The sequence below is a fragment of the Symphalangus syndactylus genome, chromosome 18 (assembly GCF_028878055.3).
Source record: "Symphalangus syndactylus isolate Jambi chromosome 18, NHGRI_mSymSyn1-v2.1_pri, whole genome shotgun sequence".
Classification (NCBI taxonomy): Eukaryota; Metazoa; Chordata; class Mammalia; order Primates; family Hylobatidae; genus Symphalangus; species Symphalangus syndactylus.
In genome coordinates, this window is record NC_072440.2 from 60,671,718 (window position 1) to 60,693,586 (window position 21,869).

The 21,869-nt window shown below is 49.3% G+C and overlaps 1 protein-coding gene across 2 annotated transcripts in view; it reads left to right on the plus strand.

Moving 5' to 3' along the window:
- TPST2 (tyrosylprotein sulfotransferase 2) overlaps positions 1-21,869 on the plus strand; it is a 64,487-nt gene that overhangs the window by 6,174 nt on the left and 36,444 nt on the right. Inside the window, exon 1 of one of the 2 annotated variants that reach the window (XR_008652676.2) lies at positions 18,031-18,211. The exons of the other annotated variant lie outside the window; for it this stretch is intronic. The gene's annotated coding sequence lies outside the window, so the exon portion shown is untranslated. Of the gene's footprint in view, positions 1-18,030; positions 18,212-21,869 lie in introns of those variants that run through there. 2 annotated transcript variants of the gene reach the window in all.

Here is a 21,869-nt window from a genome sequence, read left to right on the forward strand (position 1 = left end):
GGTGGCCTGGGCTCTCCCGGTCACTGTGGTTTCCCCCACTCCCCATTGTCATGTAAGTGCGGCTCTTCAGGGGATCTGAGGATCTTTTCAGGGGACCTGAGGATGCCTCAGGCCTGCCTGGTGCCACTTGAATAAGCAGTTCCATTGCTTTAAAAACAATTTTTTTTTTTTTTTTTGAGACGAAGTCTCACTGTTGTCGCCCAGGCTGGAGTGCAATGGCATGATCTCGGTTCCTTGCAACCTCCGTCTCCTGGGTTCAAGCTATTCTCCTGCCTCAGCCTCCCAAGTAGCTGGGATTACAGGCACATGCCACCACGCCCAGCTAATTTTTGTATTTTTAATAGAGATGGGGTTTCACCATATTGGCCAGGCTGGTCTTGAACTCTTAACCTTGTGATCCGCCTGCCTTGGCCTCCCAAAGTGCTGGGATTACAGGTGTGAGCCATCGCGCATGGCCACAGTTTTTTTTTTTTTTTTTGGACGTACTCCAAGAGCCCTTCCAGCTCTGTGTTTCTAGGACATTGGAGGTTGTCTGAGGCCTCCCGATGCCCTGTCTGCCATTTTAAGCCCTCAAGGCATTTTTTTTTTTTTTTTTTTGAGATGGAGTCTTGTTCTGTCGCCCAGGCTGGAGTGCGGTGGTGTGATCTTGGCTCACTGCAACCTCTGCCTCCTCGGTTCAAGTGATTCTCCTGCCTCAGCCTCCCAAGTAGCTGGGATTACAGGTGCCTATCACCATGCCTAGCTAATTTTTGTATTTTTTTGGTAGAGACGGGGTTTCACCATGTTGGCCAGGCTGGTCTTGAACTCCTCACCTCAACTGATCTGCCCGGGTCAGCCTCCCCAAGTACTGGGATTACAGGTGTGAGCCACTGTGCCCGGCCTTTTATTTGTTTTTTTCTTTTTTTCCATTTTGAGATGGAGTCTCGCTCCGTTGCCCAAGCTAGAGTGCAGTGGCGTGATCTCGGCTCACTGCAACCTCTGCCTCCCAGGCTCAAGTGATCCTCCCACCTCAGCCTCCCAGAGTGCTGGGACTAGAGGTTGTCTCCATTGCATACTCCCTGGGTGGGGAGTTCCTGTCTCTGGGCGCCAGGGTGCCGTGCCACCTTACCTGGTACAGCTCCCTACCTAACTCTTGTTCCCCACAGTGAGATATTTGTTATTGACCACGCCATTTCCCAGAAGCCAAGGCTTGGAAATAATCACTTTCCCGAGGTCACACAGGCCTGAGATTCAGCACCAGGACTCAAAGCCTATCTGCCTAACTTCAGAGGCTGCCAGTGCAAGTCATGCCTTGATCCCAGCACCGCACGGATAGCCACTGAGTGATGTCTTCCACTAGAATAAGGACACATGAGAACCTTCAGCTGGATGTTGGGGTGCAAGATTTAAGAAGCAACGAGGTCCTAGTTGTCCTGGAGTTTACGTTCTGGTGGAGGCATCAGGCAAGAAAAAGTAACCCACATCTCCCATGTGAGATGTCAGCCTATGAAGTTGAGTACCCAGGCCTCTCAGATCTTAACATGCATACGATCCCCTTGGGGATCTTGTTAAAGTGCAGATTCTGTGTTTTTGGTTGTTTTTGGTTTTGTTTTGTTTTGTTTTGTTTTTAGATGGAGTTTCGATCTTGTTGCCCAGGCTGGAGTGCAATGGCGCAATCTCGGCTCACTGCAACCTCTGCCTCCCGGGTTCAAGCGATTCTCCTGCCTCAGCCTCCCAAGTAGCTGGGATTACAGACGCCTGCCACCATGCCCGGCTAATTTTTGTATTTTTACTGGAGACGGGATTTCACTGTGTTGGCCAGGCTGGTCTCAAACTCCTGACCTCAAGTGATCTGCCTGACTCGGCCTCCCAAAGTGCTGGGATTACAGGCGTGAGCCACCACACCCGGCTAAACTGCAGATTCTGATTAGCAGGTTTGGGGCAGAGACTAAGACCGTGTTTCTAACCAGCTTCCAGGGGCCTCCGATGTTGTTTGTCTAAAGACCACATTTGCAATAGTGAGGGCCTGGATTAGAAATTGGCAGATTACCACTCATAGGCCACATCCGGCCTACTACCTGTATTTGTAAATAAAAGTTTTATCGGAACACAGCTATGCTTATTTATTGACATTTTGTCTATAGCTGCTGTTGTGCAACAAAAGCAGAGTGTAGTAGTTGTGATAGAGACCATAGGGCCCACATTGCTGGCCTTTGAAGAGAAAGTCTGCTAGTCGCTTTTCTGATCATCTTTTGGGTCCCTACAAGTTATAAAACTTTGGTTTGGTGTTAGATGCTAATAAAAATAGTAATGATTGCAGTTAAGATTTGAGTGCTTTCTGGGTACTTAGCTCTTTACGTTTGTTTTTCTTGGCTCAATTCTATCATAGGCGATACTACTGCCTTCACTTTATAGGCGAGAAAACTGAATAGAGGCTGGGCCATTGGCCCAGAGTTTGTGGACCAGTGAGTAGGTGAGGCCAATTTGAGTCAAGTCGCCTGATTCTTACTGGACAGGAGCTTCTGCCTAGAACTTTTTCCCAGAGCACAGAGAGGGTTTTGTTTAAATTTCCTTCTGTCCCAGAGTGTTCTGGTGCCTTCATTTCTTTCTCAATCCATCCTTCTGTTTACTCAACAAGTACCTGTGCACCCTGTGCTGGAAGTTTGGGGACCATGCTAGGTTCTGAGAGGATGTGGGGACTAGGATGGGGTCCCAGCCCTGCACATTCTGTGGGGTCAGCAGGGAAGCAACACCAGAAGCCACACAGGATGCTAAGCACCTTGGGGGATACTGGTACAGGGACAGGAGGCAGTCAGGGAAGGCTTCTTGGAGGAAGGGGTACAAATGATGCCAGTAGGAGTTAGCTTTGTAGAGGAGGTCAGGAAAGGTTTTCCAAGGAGAGAGAATCACAAGTGCAAAAGTTTGGAGGTGTGAGACTCTGTGGCCTGGTATGTTTGGTAGAGTTCAGGGCACAAAGACTATAATGTGTTTGTGTGTGTGTTGAGGGTTGGGGGAATCGGTGGTGTTAAAATTGGAGGTCAGCAGGAGTTAAGTCACAACCGAGCCTCAGTGTGATGCCAAAGGACTTTAATTTTGCCCTGGAGGCTGCTGTTGCCTAGTATGAAGTGCTAAATCACAGAGCAAAAGTCTTCCTCCCCACCCTCTGATGACTTTCCGGAGAAAGCCTCCATTAGGTGCTAACGCGTCTTTAGTGCTTCTCCCCAGACTCCTCTTGTTTAACAAAGATCAGACACAGCCGGCTCCTTCGGGGATCCTTCCTTAGGCTGGCAACTGTCTCCAGCCAGAAGACATAAAAAAGCATTGCTTCCTTCGATTTTATTTTTGCATTAACTTTTTAATTAGGGCATGTTTTTAATTTAATCCAGCAGATTATAGTTTCCCTTGAAAATATGTTTTAAAAATATTGAATCCATTGAACAAAAATGAATAAGATTAAAGGGAGTTCTGGATGTAATTAACATTGGGAAGGTAGTGTTCAGCAGGTTGGAATTTGGAGAGCCCCACAACAGGTGATAGGGCTGGAGGGGGCCGGGCCAGTAGTCACCTCTCTCTTAACATTCCCCTTCTTCCCTGGAACTCCAGGGGCCTTGACTGAAGGGCAGGATGGCTGTGTAGCTAAGATGTGGGTGCAGGGATGTAGGTGCCCATTGATGGTGTAGGAGCTGAGGTTCCTGCTCCAGGCTGCTTCTGCTCCTCATCTCTCTCCTCTGTCTGGTGTTCTTACTCTGCTTTTCTTTCTTTTTTCTTTTTTTTTTTTTCTTTTTTTGAGATGGTCTTGCTCTGTTGCCCAAGCTAGAGTGCAATGGCACCATTGCAGCCTTGAACTCCTGGGCTCAAGCAATTCTCCTGCCTCAGCCTCTCGAGTAGCTGGGACTACAGGTACAGACCACCACACCTAGTTCATTTTTTATTTTTTGTAGAAATGGGGGTCTCACTATGTTGTCCAGGCTGGTCTTGAACTCCTGGGCTCAAGCAATCCACCTGCCTCAGCCTCCCAAAGTACTGGGATTACAGACGTGAGCTTCTGTACCCAACTTGTCTTGATTTCTATTTTTGTCTCCCTGCCTCTCTCTCCCTCCCACCCATCCCCCCAACTCGTGTCTTCCCGTCTCGTCACTCTTTCTGTCTTACTCCCATCTTTGCCTCTCCTTTGACTCTCTCTCCCCGTCTATCTCCTCTGTCTCTATCTCCCTCTGTCTCTGCCTCTCTCTGTTTTTGTCTCTCTGTGTCTTCTTCCGCCCCAACCTGCACCACTTCCCCCTTCCTTCCCGCTGCCGACCCCAAGCCCACACAGGTGCCAGCACGGCCCTTCCTTTCTCTCATTAGAAACTTTTCATCTCACTTGCTTTGGCTGGTGACTGACATCCTGCCACAGAACCATCCGGATCCTTGCAGAGCCTGGGGGCTCGGCCAGAAGCCCTTGGAGGTGTGAGAAAGTAGTTGTAGCTACTTGCCAGGTGGAAGACAGAGGCCCTGTGAAGTCAGGCACCTGGCAAGGCCACCCTACAAGGCCATGGTTTCCCCTCAACCCACAGCCTTTCCACGCCCCCAGGGCCCTCCCTTCCCTACCGGGCCCCAGGGCTGTGGGGAAGAAGAGGAAGCCTGGGCTAGCAGCAGGACGGCAGATACTGCTTTTGGTTTGATTTGGTTTGGGGTACTGGGGGAGTGTCGGCTACCCTGCCTCTGAGCGCTGCTGGAAGCTGCATGCAGTAGGTGCCTTTGCCCTTCATTCTGCTACGTGGTCATTCCTTGCTCAAGTGCACAGTAGAGTTTTGGGAAGAAAAACAAGGTTAGAAATTGAGTCTTGCCTCCAGGCCGGGCACGGTGGCTCACACCTATAATCCCAGCACTCTGGGAGGCCAGTGCGGGCAGATCATTTGCGTGAACTCAGGGGTTCAAGACCAGCCTGAGCAACATGGCGAAGCTCTGTCTCTACAAAAAAGTACAAAAATCAGCCGGGCATGGTGGTGCATGCTTTATTCCCAGCTACTTTGGAGGCTGAGGTGGGAGATTGTTTGAGCCTGGGAGGTCAAGGCTGCAGTGAGCCAAGATCACGCCACTGCGCTCTAGCTTGGGTGACAGAGTGAGACCCTGTCTCAAAAGAAAAAGAAAGAAAGAAAGAAATAGGGTCCAGCTTTTTCTTTTCACAGATGGGGAAACTGAGGCCCAGAGAGTTGAGGTAACTTGTTCTGGATCATGCAAATAGCTTGGAAGTAATGGGGTCTGGGTCTTCCATGCCTCAGAAGCTGGGAACAGTGTACCCCTGTGTTGAGCCGGTGGCTGCTTTGACATCCCTCAGGGGTTGTTGTGTAGACACCCACTTCTGAGAGATGGGAGATTCTGGTTCGAGGCCTGGTTTGCTCTCCTCTACCTACTGCGGGACTCTGGGCAAAATCTTCCTTCTCTGAGGACCTTGGGGTCCCCAAGCATAGTCCCCGTGGCACAGTCCTGAGGATTGCAGAGCGTGGTCAGGTTTGTGGGGTCAGAGGTTGCTGACCTTACTGTGGATGGAGGGCTTGTTCAACACAGGTTGCTGTACCCCACTTCCAGAATTCCCATTCAGCGTGGTCTCCTTGAGCCCTGATAATCTGCATTTTGTGTAGGTTCCCAAGCGCTGTTCCTGCTGGTCAGAGAACCCACGTTGAGAGCTGGGGTAGTAGAGGTGCAGCAGATGAAGCACACGGGCGCTAAAACCTGCTGTGAGATCTCAGGCAAGGACTTCACCTTTCTGTGCCTTGGCTTCCTCAGCTGTAAAATGGAATGACAGAGCACTGTCCTCATAGATTAGTTGTGAGGATTAAATGAGTGATTGGGAGGCGGAGGCGGGCGGATCACCTGAGGTCAGGAGTTCAAGACCAGCCTATATAATTGATTTTAATTGAAATTCCTTTTGGTAATTCTTAAAGATAATAATACATTTTGGTGTTTATTCATGAGTATTACTGATATTCCTTCCTCCAGCTGCATGATAATGTTTTCTCTCACTCCTGTGGGTGAGACCTAAGAAATGAAACTTGGCCGGACATGGTGGCTAATGCCTGTAATCCTAGCACTTTGGGAGATCTAGACCTCTTCCTGAGGTCGGGAGTTTGAGACCAGCCTGGCCAACATGGTGAAACCCCATTTCTACTAAAAATACAAAAATTAGCTAGGCATGGTGACACACACCTGTAATCCCAGCTACTCAGGAGGCTGAGGCAGGAGAATCACTTGAACCCGGGAGATGGAAGTTGCAGTGAGCCAAGATTGTGCCACTGCATTCCAGTCTGGGTGACAGACATGGCGAGACTCTGTCTCAAAAAAAAAAAAAAAAAAAAAAAAAAATGGCCGGGCACAGTGGCTCACACCTGTGATCCCAGCACTTTGGGAGGCCAAGGTGGGTAGATTACAAGGTCAGGAGTTCGAGACCATCCTGGCTAACACGGTGAAACCCCATCTCTACTAAAAAAGTACAAAAAATTAGCTAAGTATAGTGGCACACACTTGTAGTCCCAGCTACTACTCGGGAGGCTGAGGCAGGAGAATCGCTTGAACCCGGGAGGTGGAAGTTACAGTGAGCCAAGATAGTGCCACTGCACTTCAGCCTGGGTGACAGAGCAAGACCTTGTCTCAAAAAAAAAAAAAAAAAAAGAGCCAATATTTGTAAAGCGTGTAGAAACCCACCCCCCCCACCAGGCACACAGTAAGCACTATATGCATGTTTGCTTTTTTTTTTTTTTAAAGACAGGGTTTTGCTTTGTCACTCAGGCTGGATTGCAGTGGCATGATCATAGCTTGCTGCAGCCTTGAATTCCTGGGCTCAAGTGATCTCACCCTCCCAAGGAGCAGGGACTACAAGTATGCACCACCATGCTTGGCTAATTTAATTTTCTTTTTTGTTGTTTTTTTTTGGAACAGAGTCTCGCTCTGTCGCCCAGGCTGGAGTGCAGTGGCGCAATCTCGGCTCAGTGCAAGCGCCGCCTCCTGAGTTCACACCATTCTCCTGCCTCAGCCTCCTGAGTAGCTGAGACGATAGTCGCCTGCCACCACGCCTGGCTAATTTTTTGTATTTTTGGTAGAGACGGGGTTTCACTGTGTTAGCCAGGATGGTCTCAATCTCCTGAACTTGCGATCCGCCCACCTCAGCCTCCCAAAGAACTGGGATTACAGGTGTGAGCCACCGTGCCCGGCCTTTTTTTTTTTTTTTTTTTTTTTAAGAGACAGGGTCTTGCTATGTTGCCCAGGCTGGTCTTGAACTCCTTGTCTCAAGTGATTCTCCCACCTCAACCTCCCAAAATGCTTGGGATTATAGGCATGAGCCACTGTGCCCGGCTTTGTCTTACTATTATTGTTGTTATTCTTATTGCCATGATTATTTACCTTCCCCTCCTCCACAGAGACTATTCTGTTCACAGCGAATTCCTTGCCATTCTCCAAATTTCCAGTATGCTTTCACACTTCTGCCTTCTGCTCTAGCTGTTCCTTCTACTTGGGACGCTTCTTCTAACTTCTGCACGTGTTAAAATGCTGGCATTCTTTTAGACTCAGCTCAGATTCCTTCCTCTAATGTCCGTGATGACATGACTTGCTTCCCCTAACCAAGCTCTTATTTCATTCTGTGAATTATCCTGTTACTTGGGTGTCAATCTCCTGTGCTGACCCACAGGCTCCTATAGATCTGACTTGGGGCTTTGCTGGTACAGAGAATCTCCCAGGAATGTTACTTTCAAAGTCCAGCTTTGATGGTGTTTCAAGAAGACCAGCTCCATTGTTGTCAGTGGCAGCTGTCAGAGAAGCCTTCCAAGGCGTATGGGGTGGAGCCCCGTTTGGGACATGGGATTTCCTTAATTAGTAAGAGTGTGAACTTAGCACTCCACAGCCCTAGGTTCATGTCTGTGTTTTGCCATTTAGCGTGACGCAGCCTTGGATAATTTCCTTAATTTTTGTGTGTGTGTCCTTTGCATTTTTAATTTATTTTATTTTATTTATTTTTTTTATTATTTATTTTTTTTGAGACGGAGTCTCGCTCTGTCACCCAGGCTTGAGGGAAGTGGCATGATCTCGGCTCACTGCAACCTCCGCCTCCCGGGTTCAAGCAATTTTCCTGCCTCAGCCTCTTGAGTAGCTGGGATTACAAGCGTGCATCACCACGTCTGGCTAATTTTTTTGTATTTTTAGTAGAGACAGGGTTTCACCATGGTGGTCAGGCTGGTCTCGAACTCCTGACCTCGTGATCCGCCCGCCTTGGCCTCCCAAAGTGCTGGGATTACAGGCGTGAGCCACTGCGCCCGGCCTGCATCTTCATTTTAAAAGGATGCCATCATCACTTACAGCAGCGGGTTTTTGTGAGGATTCAGTGGGGTCTCATTTAGGCAGCGAATATGAGCACCTCCTGTGTGCCTGCTGTATGCTGGATGCCAGGAATCCAGCAGTGAGCAGGAGAGACCCCGTTCCTGCCCTGGGAGAGCTGATGTTTTAGATGGACACAAGGGGAAGTATAGAAATGATAGTGTCGCTGTCTCCGGAGGATGCAACAGGAAGGAGATGGTCTTTGAGAAGCATTCTGTACATGGTCTTGCAAGTAGGAGGCCCTTAGCAATTGGTAAGTGTGATGATTACTGTTATTGCCGTAATTATTTGGGAGAGGAGGCAAAAAGGGAAGGGAGGCATTGTGGGAAGAAGGAATAGTATCAGTACAGAGTCAAGAAGGCATTCGGTTTCAAAGTCGTAATATTCACAGCCAATGTGTATGGATGCCCTAGTGTGTGTCAGGTACTCTGCTAAGGACTTCCTAGGTGCAAATTCATCTCAACCTCCAGGGAAGTGCTGTGGTATCCCCATTTTCCAGATGAAAGACATGGGGCACGGGGGAATTGGACCACTTATCTGGGGAAGTGGAGGGGCGGGAGTCAAACCTAGATTCTTACCCCTGCATCTAGGGTGTGTGATGGGAAGTGAGACTGAGTGGGGACAGGTCCTCGTAGGGAGGGCTCAAATCTTAGAAGTCATGGACTGTGTCCTCCTGCTGGAGTCCCTTAGATGGTCTTGGGATGGACAGGGTGGGGAAGTTCATGGCATATCTCATTTTATGGTCCAGAAAGCCAGTGGCATGCCGCCCCTCCAAGAGTAGGTAGGAAAGGATGGCTCCTCCTGGACCCCTTCTAGTTGGGTTCTCCTGGTTGGTGGCAAATCCCTGGCGGGGCTGGAGTTGTGGGAGGTGATAGGCACAGTGCAACCCATGGTTGGGAGCCTACATTCTGGGTGGTGAGGATGCTGGTGGGTGCTCCTTCATTGCAAGGATGCAGTTGCTCGCTGTTGCCTTTTCCTCATTTCTGCTCTCTGAGACCCTCTCTGCTTAGGACTGGGCATGAGGGGAGCCCAGGAGAAAAGCAGATAATGAGGATCCAAGGGACTTGTATTTGTCTCCAGCCAGTCGCCTCCCGAATACCTATGGCTTGCTGGTTCCTGAGCAAACAGGTGCCTCAGGGAGTATCTTTATCTTTTGTGTGTGTGATGCCATTGGAACCTCACAGTGACCCGTGAGGCAGGCATCAAGAGGAGGCCTGTTGTTGTGGGATGATAGCAACTCTCAAGTCAGACACACTTGAGTTAGAACTCCAGCTGGCTTATGCATGAGCTCTGAGACCTTGGGCCAGACACTTCTCTGGTCCTCAGTTTCCTCATCTGTGCAACAGGGATCATAATAATGATTATTTTGTGGGTGACAGATAATAGTTATATGGCACCTAATGCATAGAAGTGCTCAGTAATTCATAGCAACAAAGATTTTGTTGTTCTTCACCCATTTTACAGATGAGGAAACTGAGGCTCAGAGAAGTTAAGGGACTCTCCCCATGGCATTTTGCTTCCTGGTAATGGCCAGGCAAGTTTGCAGATGGAAATATTTTCCATAAAACCCAGGTCCCCCAAAGCCCTGTACCATTAGGAAAAGGCTGTTCCCGAACTGTGAATCCGTCCCCCAGAACAGTGAACCATGAGATCATGCCCCTTCTGTCTCGTGGGTTTCTCCCTGTGATTTTTTAACTGTTCATACTCTGAGCAGCTCTTAAAGCCTTTGCAATTCTTCCAGTTCTTCCTGCTTCTAGGAGTGAGTGAAAATGAAGAAGATATCACAGTCTGTCCAGGAAGGAAACACAGGAGCAGGTGAATGCTCAGGAAACCGGATTCCTAGTATGCGCTACCCCAGAACTGGGGCTGACAAATTCTGCTCTTAAAACCCCCACCTAGAGCCAACTGCTGCCTCTAGTAATATGCCCAAAATATTACCAGGATGAAGACCTCATGCTTCCTGGATGAACCACAAAAAAAAAAGGTTGAGGCCATCTTGTTAAGGAACATTACATCCAGCAAGTATTTATTTATTGTTTCTTTGTTCTTGGTCAAGCCTTTTCACTTTTTGGCCATCAGCCATTGCAAAACCTCCACAACAAAGAAGTCGAAAGTCATGCAATCAGAAAAGCCATAAACTACAGTTGGGGCCAGGGGAAGAGGGAAGTTAGCTGAAGACTTTGTAAGCAAAAACATCAGGAAACCTTCTGACATGTTAATAAAGATACTCTAGAGTCACATCTTGTGTGGAAACTCAAATCCACATTGTTGGGGCGGAAGTCGGAGTCAATGACTGACCCCAACCATCACCCCGAGCCTTCAGATAAGATGGTGGAACTAGATGTGGCGCCGTGGCTCACGCCTGTCATCTTAGCACTTTGGGAGGCCGAGGAGGGTGGATCACTTTAGCCCAGGAGTTTGAGACCAGCCTGGACAACGTAGTGAGACCTCATCTCGACAAAAAATAAACAAAATTAACCAGGTGTGGTGGTGTGTACCCATGGTCCTCTCTACTCGGGGGGCTGAGGTGGGAAGATTGCTTGAGCAATCCCTGGAGGAAGAAAGTAGAGCCAGGAACTATCATTAATTAAACACTTAACCAGCTCTAATATGGTAGTAAAGCCCTTATGTGTATTTAGCTGCTCTCCCAATTCACAGATGAGAAAAATGAGGCCCAGAGAGGTTAAGTGATTTACCTGAGGTCACAAAACTAATGGGTGGGGAATTCAAACTCAGGTGCATCTTTCTGCAAAACCCATTCTTTTTTCACTACTCCCTGATATCTGAGGAAACTTACTGATGAGCAAAATGACCTCAAAAAATAAAATATGAATGCCTCTCAGTGTCAGGCTCTGTGATAAGTGTAGGAAAAAAAGAAAAAGAAGAAGAAGAAGAAAATAACCCACCAGACTGCAATGCCTCCCAGCCCGTGAGCACTCACAGTGGAATATGGGAAACAGAAGGGCAAACAGCATTTACCGTACAGAATGGTGAGTGGTAGGCAGAGGGGACTGTGAGACATAGGAGGGTAGAGCTTAATCTAGTCGGGGTATTCAAGGAAGGCTTCTTGGAGAAGGAGATACTTGAGCTGAGGAGATAACAAGCAGCCCAAGATAAGGTGGGAAGAGGGTATGGACACACCTGTTAGCTAGGACTCTTGATAAACAGAGACAGAAACTCAGCTTCCATAGCATTGAGCAAAAAGGTAAATTTATTGGATTGTGTAAGAGGTAAGCCTCAGGCATGGCTAGATCCAAGGACTCAACTAATTTCAGGGATTTATGTCTCCATCTCTTGGCTCCACCTTCCTAGGTTGGCTTTGCTCTCACGCCAGCTTTGCAGGTGGTGACTAGAGATGGCCCCACACCTCCAGCCCTATACCCTACTAGCTTAGCCTCCCCACAGAATTCTGTAAAAGTCTCCAGTTGAGTTTCATTGACCTAGATTGGGTCAAACATCCATCTTTGAACCAACACTGCAGCCTGGGAATGAAATGCTGTGATTGGCCAGGCCTAGGTTATGTGTCTGCACCAGGGGTCAAAGGTGGACTGAGAATGAAAATAAGAAAGCCAGGGATGCATAGCACCCTTGGGGCTGATAGAAGGTCCATGGGGCTGGAGAAGGGGTCTGATCATGACACCCCTCTAAGCCATGTGAAGAAATTGCATCCTGAAGACAGTGGGAAACTTTGGAAGTGTAGTGAAGGCAGGGGGTGACATGCCACCATATGGGGTCAGGCAGGGGTGGAAGCATGATCAGGTGGCAGACAGTGGGGACTTAGACTGGGCTGCTGGTGATGGAGAGAAACAGCTGGATCCTGGGGGTAGTGAGTAATGCACAGGACTCAGTGGTGATTGGATCAGGGGTTCATGGGGGAGGAGGAGGTTCATAATGATCTTGGATTTCTGGCTTGTTCCAACAGGCAAGCCTGGAAGAGAAACCAAGCTCAGGAGATCCCATTATGAGTTCAGGTTGATTGTGTTGAGTTTCAAATGCTGTCAAGCATCCAAGTGACAGGCTAGTGGAGAACTGGCCATTTCACGGTTGCTATGCTGAGAGGGGCCAGTCAGGATTCGGTGGCCTCAGGAGAAGGGGTGCAGAGTGACAACTCTATCCAGTAAATATTAATTGAGCACCTACTGAGCTGCAGTGCTCAGTAAACAGAGCATTCAAGGCCCCCAGACAATGAATGCAGAATATGTAAGTCAATCATATGATGTGTTAGAAGGCGGTGAGTGCTGGGGGAAAAAAAATCACGCAGAGCGAGGGCTTCTGGAGTGCCGTGTTGGCGGGGCAGGTTGCAGCATTAACTGGTTGATCAGAAGAGGCCTTGAAGAGGTGAGATGTGAGAGAGGACAGGAGGGTGAGAGAGTGAGCCAAGTGGATGTTTGAGGAAAGGGCATCCGGGCAGCGGGCACAGCCAGGGCACTGGCCCAGAGGAGGAAGGGTGCTTGTGTGTTTGAGGGACACCAAGGGGGCCAGCATGGCTGGAGAAGAGGCAGGGGCCAGTGGGGTTGGCGGCAGAAAGGTAAGGGGCGGGGTCAAACCTGTAAGGCAAATGAGGACTGGTTTTTCCTGAGTAAAGTGGGAGCCATGGGAGGATGCGGAGCCCAGGAGGACCATGGCCTGACTTCCGTTTTCCTAAGGTCGCTGTGGCTGCTTGCTGAAAATCAACTGATGAGACAAGGGCAGAATCAGGGAAGCTAGTGATGAGGTGGCTTGGACCAGAGTGGTAAGAAGTGAACGCCTGAAACAAACGCCTGGCAGTGCGGGTGGTGAGAAATGGCAGATTCTGGCTCTGTTTTAAAGGTGAAGTTAACAGGATTTGCTGCTGGATTGGATTAGGGTGAGAAAGAAGAATCAAAGCTGCCTTCAAGGTTTTTGGCACAAGCATGAAAGGATGGAGCTGCTACCAGCTGCAGGTGGGGTATGCTGGGGAAAGGACCAGGCTCAACACCCAGGTGCAGGGAGGAAGAGAGTGGGCAACTATGTCCAAGTGAGGGAGAGATTTGGGCTCGAGATGACAATTCAGTAGATGTCAGCCTGTGGGGAGCATCCAGGGGCGCTAGTATCTCCTGGACTTGAGGGAGGAGAGAGGGCCACAGAGACAAGTAGCCAAGTGTGACCTCCTGATACCTGTGCCAGAATGGCTGGGTTTGGCCCCGCATAAGGAAAAACCCTGTAAACTTTTTCATGGGGTGGTAGAGAAAGAGGAAGACAAGCAGACATCACCTCCTTCGCATCTGATCAAAAGCCACCGTGGCCTGGCTGCTCATTTATCGAGTGTGGGTCTGGGAGGTGTCCGTGCCAGGAGCCGGGGTGTGGGTGGCATGATCAGAGGCTGAAGCTCAATTCTCCTTGAAGTTCCTGGCGCCTGGCACTAGCCTAGCCCTGGGACAGCGCCGTCCTGCAAGTGTTGATTGAATGAATGCAAAGAGTCTTGTGTGTTCCTCTGCAGCAGCTGGGAAAGGTGTGTGGGGTGGAGTGGGGCGGGTAGCATACCCCTTCCTTCCTTCCTTCCTTCCTTCCTTCCTTCCTTCTTTTTTTTTTTTAGACAGAGTCTCGCTCTGACACCCAGGCTGGAGTGCAGCGGCATGATCTCGGCCCACTGCAACCTCCACCTCCCAGGTTCAAGCAGTTCTCCCTGCTTCAGTCTCCCGAGTAGCTGGGATTACAGCTGCCTGCAATCACGCCCACCTAACTTTTGTATTTTTTAGTAGAAACAGGGTTTTACCTTGTTGGCCAGGCTGGTCTTGAACTCCTGACCTCAGGTGATCCTCCTGCCTCAGCGTCCCAAAGTGCTGGGATTACAGGCATGAGCCATCGTGCCAGGCCATTAATTTTCTTTTTTTAAGAGACAAAGTCTCTCTGTTGCCCAGGCTGGAGTGCAGTGGTGTAACCATGGCTCATTGCAGCCTCCAGCTCTTGGCCTTGAAGTGATCCTCTTGCCTCAGCCTCCCAAAGTGTTGGTGTGAGCCACCAAGCTTGCTGAAAGTGTGATTCTTTAAGACTATTTTTATTCAAGTCTAACATGTATACAGAAAAGTGCATACTTCATATGCGCACAGCTCAATGAATTTTCAAAAGACGAATGTGTTTGTGTAACCAGCACCTGGATCAATAGCTGAACTTACATAGCACCCCTCCCTGCCCCAGGACACCTTGTTCCCCCTCCAGTTACCCCTTGCCCAACCGGGGTAACCACCATCCTGACATCTCCCCCTAGAATTTCACCTGTTTTTGTACTTTATATCCATGGAACTATTACTGGAATGGGGTCCCGATCCAGACCCCAAGAGAGGGTTCTTAGACATTGTGCAAGAAAGAATTCAGGGTAAGGCTGGGCGCAATGGCTCACACCTGTAATCCTAGCGCTTTGGGAGGCCGAGGCGGGCGGATCACGAGGTCAGGAGATCGAGACCATCCTGGCTAACATGGTGAAAGCCCGTCTCTACTAAAAATACAAAAAATTAGCCGGGCATGGTGGTGGGCACCTGTAGTCCCAGCTACTCGGGAGGCTGAGGCAGGAGAATGGCGTGAACCCAGGAGGCGGAGCTTGCAGTGAGCCGAGATCGCGCCACTGCACTCCAGCCTGGGGGACAGAGCAAGACTCTGTCTCAAAAAAAAAAAAAAAAAGAATTCCGGGTGAGTTCATAAAGTGAAAGCAAGTTTACTAAGGAAGTAAACAAACAATAGAATGGCTACTGCATAGACAGAGCCTCTCAGAGGACTGCTGGTTGGCTATATTTATGGTTATTTCTTGGTCGTATGCTAAATAAGGGGAAAGGAGTGGGCAGTTCCCAGAACTGAGGGTTCCTCACCTTTTTAGACCATATAGGGTAACTTCTGGCATTGCCATGGCATTTGTAAACTCTCATGGCACTGGTGGTGGGAGTGTCTTTTAGCATGCTTATGCATTATAATTGGCCTATAATGAGCAGTGAGGATGACCAGAGGTCACTTTTGTTGCCATCTTGGTTTTGGCAGTTTTGTCTGGCTTCTTTATTGCCATCATGTTTTATTAGTGGGGTCTTTATGACCTGTATCTTGTGAAACCAGCCCTGCTGACTTCCTGTCTCTGTGACAAAGAATGCCTGACCTCTTGGGAATGCAACCCAGCAGGTCTCAGCCTCATTTACCCAGCCCGTATTGGAGAGATGGAGTCGCTGTGGTTCCAGTGCCTCTGACAGAACCACGCGTTATGGTCTCTCTTGTGCCGACTTCTTTCGCTCATCACAGGTGTTGTTATTGCGTGAGGTTCTGGCTTGTTCTTTCTCCTGGCTGTTTAGTATATATCTATTTGTATTTACTTATTTATCCATTCTATTGCCAATGGGCATTTGGATAGTGTCCAGTTGGGGGCAATTACAATCGTGCCACCGGGAACATTTTGATATGTGCCCTTCGGTGAACTGTTGAATGCATTTCTTATGGATGTATAATCAGCAGTAGAAATGCTGGGTTGTAGAGAAGTTGCACATTCAGGCTTTGTCTCAGTTAAGCCAGAGTTTTTCGAAGGGGTTGTACCAGGTTTCCCTCGCGCCAGCCAAGTATGAAGGTTCCGGTTGCATTACATCCTTGCCAACACTCGGTATCCTTTTCTTTTTTTAGTTACTTAGTTACGTAATGATCCCACAATGTACTTTAAATTTGCATTTGTTTCCCTGATGGCTATGAGTTTGAGCACCTTTCATATGCTTATTGACCACTTAGATAACCTCTTTTATGAAGTATGTCTTCAGATGTTCCCATTTTTCTATTGTGTTGCCTGTCCTTTTTTAAATTGATTTCACGGAACTCTTTATATGTTCTCAGTATAAATATTTGATATGTATCACAAATATCTTTTTTCATGCATGACTTCATTTGATCCATAAGAGGAGGAACCAGGAATTGTAAGCCTCAAGGTCATTGGAATCCAGGACAAGCTTCACGTGTGTGAGCCTCAGTTTCCCTCTCTAAATCCTGTGGATATTAGCTCATTGCCTGGTGTATAGATGGAACTGTGACTGATATTAGCACCTTTGCTGGGATGAGGAAGCCCTGAATTAAAATGGGCAAAACTGGCCTTGCATGGCTTTCAACCTAAGTCATCCCTGTTTCTCAGGTCTGTATACCAACTTCCAGGCTAGGCCTTGAAAATACACAGTGAGCAAGGCCCATTTCCTACCCTTGGGAGGGGACTGCACCAGCGGTGAGTGCAGGGGGCTGTGGGATCCCAGCAGAAACACCAACTGGGCTAAGGCATTGTGGAAGGCCTCCTGGAAGAGGTGAGTCTCAGGGTGGAGTAAGCCTCTTCTGTTCAGGTACAGGCTTGGGCACCTTTGTGCATCAGGCACTGGACAGGTACCTGGGAGATGGAGAGAATCGGCTCAGTCTTACCCCTCTCTCACCCCGCAATAGACCAATGTTCTTGATGGGGATGACTGTACCCCCAGGGGACAGTTGGCAATGCCTGGGGACATTTTTGGTTGTCAGGACTCGGGGAGTCCTTGGTAGAGGCTGGGGATGCTGCTAAACATCCTAGAACGCACGGGACAGCCCCACCCCACACTACCACAAAGAATGATCTGGTCCAAATGTCTATAGTGCAGAGACTGAGAAACTCCAAGATGGACAATTACGATAAGATGTGAGTGGGGGAAGAGGGGAGAGCAGAGGGATTGGGAGTGTTGTCCTGGCCTTAAGGAGTTTGTTTGTTTGTTTATTTACTTACTTTGAGACAGAGTCTTACTCTGTCACCTAGGCTGGAGTGCAGTGGCTCAATCTTGGCTCATTGCAACCTCCGCCTCCCGGGTTCAAGTGATTCTCCTGCCTCAGCCTCCCAAGCAGCTGGGATTACAGGCACCTGCCACCATGCCCAGCTAATTTTTGTAGTGTTTTTTTTCTTTTCTTTCTTTTTTTTTTTTTGAGACAGAGTCTCGCTCTGTCACCAAGTTGGAGTGCAAGTGGCGTGATCTCAGCTCACTGCAACCTCTGCCTACCGGGTTCAAGTGATTCTCCTGCCTCAGCCTCCTGAGTAGCTGGGACTACAGGCGCGTGTCACCACGCCTGGCTAATTTTTGTATTTTTAGTAGAGACGGGTTTCACTCTGTTGGCCAGGATGGTCTCGATCTCTTGACCTCGTGATCTGCCTGCCTCGGCCTCCCAAAGTGCTGTGATTACAGGCGTGAGCCACTGCGCCTGGCCAGGAGTTTATTAACCTTCATGCCCACCACGGGAACCACGAACCACGTGTGGCTTCAGAGCCCTCAAAATGTGGCTGCTGTGGCTGAGGAACTGAATTTCAAGTCTTTATCTATTTTAATTTCAGAACAGATACTCATTCCCATTCTTGGAAAACTTTTAAGTGTGTGTGCAACAATTTGGGTGTGTGGATGTACTTTGTTCAACTATCAATTTTATGAAATCTCTGTACAGATTAGCTATTTCTACTGAGAATTTAGCATCCAAATTGAGATGTGCTGAAAGTAGAAGTTATACCCCGGGTTTCAGAGACCGAGTACTTAAAAAAAAAAAAAGAGTATAAACTATCTCAGTAATGTTCATATTGATTAATGATAATATTTTATATATATTGAGTTAAATAAAACGTTATTAAATTTACTTCTGTAATGTAGCTACTGGAAAACTGAGAATTTGAAGTGTGTCTCACACTGCATTTCTATTGGGTGGCGCTGTTACAAACTACAGGAAGGAGCTAGAATTCTGTGGAAGGTTTTAGGCAGGGGCTGACATCCTCTGGCCAAAATGACAACAGGGGATTCCAGAGACCAGGGCAAGTCTGGCCACAGGGAGACTGCGTGGCCTAGGAGACCTGAGCCACAGCCGCCAAGAGAAGCCCTGATTCCCCAGAGAGGAGGTGCCCGCTGCCAATCCACAGGTGAGCAACAAGACTGGATCCAGAAGAGGGAGGAGCCTTTAGGAGAGGCAGGCCCATCTCAAGGCTGACTGATCCTTCAAAGGAGCCTCCCAGCTAACAGCCAGCAGGAGAGAGACCTTGGCCACCAAGGGTCTGCCAGCTCCTGGTGGTCCCCATTCCAGACACCTGCCAGCTCGAGCCTGACCCTCGCCTCCACCCTGGCTGCTGCCTGTACCGCTCTCAGGTTTGAAACCTCATGTCTTGCTGCTTGGCTCTGCTCTCTACTACTTACCAGCTGTGTCACCTAGAGCAAGTGGCTTTCCCTCTCTGGGGGCTGCCAGCTTTGCATGGCCTGGCCCATGTTGCAGCTAGAGCTCAGGGAAGATCAGAGATGCCCACAGGTGACAAGTCTTCCTGGGCTGGGTGTCTTGGAGGTGGCATTATGAAGTCTCAGTGGGGGCTATGTAGACAGTATTCTCTGTTTGCAGATGGCTTCCCCTCTCCACTTTGTGTGTTATGTCCTCATTTCACTGCTAAGAAAGTGGAGTCTCAGAGAGGTGAAGCAGCTTGCCCAGGGCCACACAGCTCCACAGAGGCAGAATTCAGATGAGTAATGATGACTTTGCAGGTCCAAGGACACCCCTCCCATGGCTATAACTCAAGTGTTCTATCAAGGGCAGAGCACTGCACCTCTCTGGGCCTCAATTTCCCCGTCTGTCAAATGGGGAGAATAACAGTGCCAGTCGGCTGCTGTGAGGCTGTAGTAAGTTGAATAAAGTAACAGAGCACTGGCCCAAAGCAAGGCTTCAGGTGGTGGCTGCTGTTTGTTGACTGATCTGTGCATAAGTGTTCACTGCAGCCTTCTGCAGTGAGTGGTAGGAGCCCATTTTTACGGGGAGGAAACTGAGGCTAAGATGGGCAACTGGTGAGAGCAAAGTTGGGGTCTCATCTGGCTTCTTGGCCCTAGAGCACTTTCCCTCCTCTGCTCGGCCCTCCGGCGTTACCTGTTATTCATGACAGGGCAAGGCTGTGCTGTGCCCAGCCTGGTCCTCCGTCCTGCATGACTGGCCATGAAGGGGCACAGGAGCAGCCTCGCCAGTGGCGCTCACAGATGTCCAGTCCACTAAGCCTGCTCCCTCCCTCAGGAACTCTGCTTCCTTTGCTGGGTGAGCTGTAACCTTTCCTCCTTCCTGCTCCAAGCAGCTGCTGAGAGCGAGAGTGGTTGATCAGGAAGCTGGTACAAAGACACCTAGGCTGTGGCCAGATCCTAGAAGGCAGAACTGGGAGAGGCCTTAGAGGTCATTGGCCCCTGGTGCTGGTTGTCTAGACACCTCATTCAGCCTCAGTCTCCATAGTTGGAAAATGGGAGGAATCGTCAGCTTGGCAAAAACGGCAACCTCTGGCAACACAAAGTTGGTGCAGAAGGGGAACATGCAGACTGCTGGCAGGAGGGTCTTTGGGAGGGCACTTCAGCAGTATCTGCTGAAATATAAAGGGAGAGTGGCCCCTGAGCCCGCCAACCCCCTATAGGTAGCTACCTAGAGCTGTGCTTCTCAAATTGTATTGTGCATGGAAATGCCTGGGGTCTGGTTAAAATGCCGGTTCGGTACCTTCTAAGGCATGGGACTAGCAGGCTTTCAGGTGGCCTTGCTGCTTGCAAGACCCTAGTAAGGCCCTAGGGCACCTTTCATGCATGGGCACAAGGAGGCATGGTCCTTTCTGAGGGTATGTCATTGCAAGAAGATGAAAGCAGCTTACATTGTCTGTCAGAAGATCTTGACTAACTGAACGGTGTGCTGTTCCTGCCGGGATGCTCTGGAACAATTAAGAAGAGGGAGGGAGGGCTGGGCGTGGTGGCTCACACCTGTAATCCCAGCACTTTAGGAGGCTGAAGCGGGTGGATCACGAGGTTAGGAGATCGAGACCATCCTGGCTAACACGGTGAAACCCCGTCTCTACTAAAAATACAAAAAAATTAGCTGGGCGTGGTGGCAGGCGCCTGTAGTCCCAGCTACTCAGGAGGCTGAGGCAGGAGAATGGCGTGCACCCAGGAGACGGAGCTTGCAGTGAGCCGAGATCACGCCACTGCACTCCAGCCTGGGCTGGAGTGAGACTCCATTTCAAAAAAAAAAAAAAAAAGAAGAAGAAGAGGGAGGGAAGGAGGTCCATAAAGGTGTTGCATGTTGATGTGTCTTGTCTTCTGGAAAGATATCAGTGCCCTCTGGAGGCTGGGGCTTTGTCTTGTTTACTGATTTGGCCCCGGTGCTAGAACAAGGCCTGGCACACAGTGGGTGCTCAAGCAATGTTTACTGGATGGTAGAACAAACATGCTGACACGGAAAGACCTCGTGTTGAGTGAACCCAGTCAGTTTCAGGAGGCTATGTAGAATCCAGGGCTTCTTAACCTTGGCACTACTGACATTTGGGACTGGATGATTCTTTGTGCTGGGGGCTACCTGGGCATTATAAGATGTTTAGCAGCATCCGTAGGCTCTACCCATGAGATGATCCCTAATTGTAACAACCAAAACTATCTCTGGACATTACCAATGGCTCCCTGAATGGCAAAATCACCCCTGGTCCCAGCACTTGGGAGGCCGAGGTGGGCAGATCACTTGAGGTCGAGAGTTTGAGACCAGCCTGACCAACATGGTGAAACCCTGTCTGTACTCAAAGTACAAAATTAGCTGGACATGGTGGCACATGTCTGTAATCTCAGCTACTTAGGAAACTGAGGCAGGAGAATCGCTTGAACCTGGGAGGCGGAGGTTGCAGTGAGCTGAGATCGCTCCATTGCATTCCAGCCTAGGTGACCTAGTGAGAGTCAGTCTCAAAAAAAAAAAAAAGAAAAGAAAAGAAAAAGCAAATGTAGATGGCTCCCCTCCAAACTAATCAACAGTAGTTACCTCTTAGAAAAGGGGAAGAACATAGGATTGGATCTTTTATTCCAAAGAGACTTATGCCTTCTCTCTCTAGTTTTTAATACGGAGGTTGTACCTATGAGTTGAGCAATTAAGTGCATCTTAAAAGTAGAAATGGCACATGGACTGGCTTGTAGAGCTGTGAGGGTTTAGTGAAGTTACACACCTGGAGCGTCCGGCACGGTGTCTGACTCATGGTGGGGGTGCTGCCGAAGGACACCATTGTTGTTTTATTGTGTTGCATCTCTCCAGCAGCCCCTAAGCATACAGAAGCAGATAAGACCTTCTCGCATATGGGCAGACTGGAGCTCAGAGAGGGAAAGGGACTCTCCCAAGGTCACACAGCAAAGGAGGAGCTAGGCTTGCCTTCATGACTCCAAAGTAGGGACAGTTTCTCCTCTGCCACCCTGTGGCCCCCGCTGGGCCTCTGGGCCTCCTGGTCTTTGTATCTGTGGATTGAGGCTGTGTGGGCTGCTTCAAGTCCCCCAGCTTGTTGACTGCTTGGTGTTCACTAGCCCGGCTGGCACCCAGGAAGCAGACAAGGCTGGAAATGTCAGGGGGTGTAGCCTGTGGGAGTTGTGCTCTGGCTTTGCCCAGCAGCACTGGGAGGACTGCCAGGAATTTGGAGCCTGCAAGGAAGGACCTTGGCAAAGATGTTCCCTGTAGGTGGGTACTGGACTGGCTGCCAGCCCTATGCAGCTTCAAAGTCATGCTGCTCACCCACTGCGCAAACACCTGCCATGGCTCCCTAGTACCTA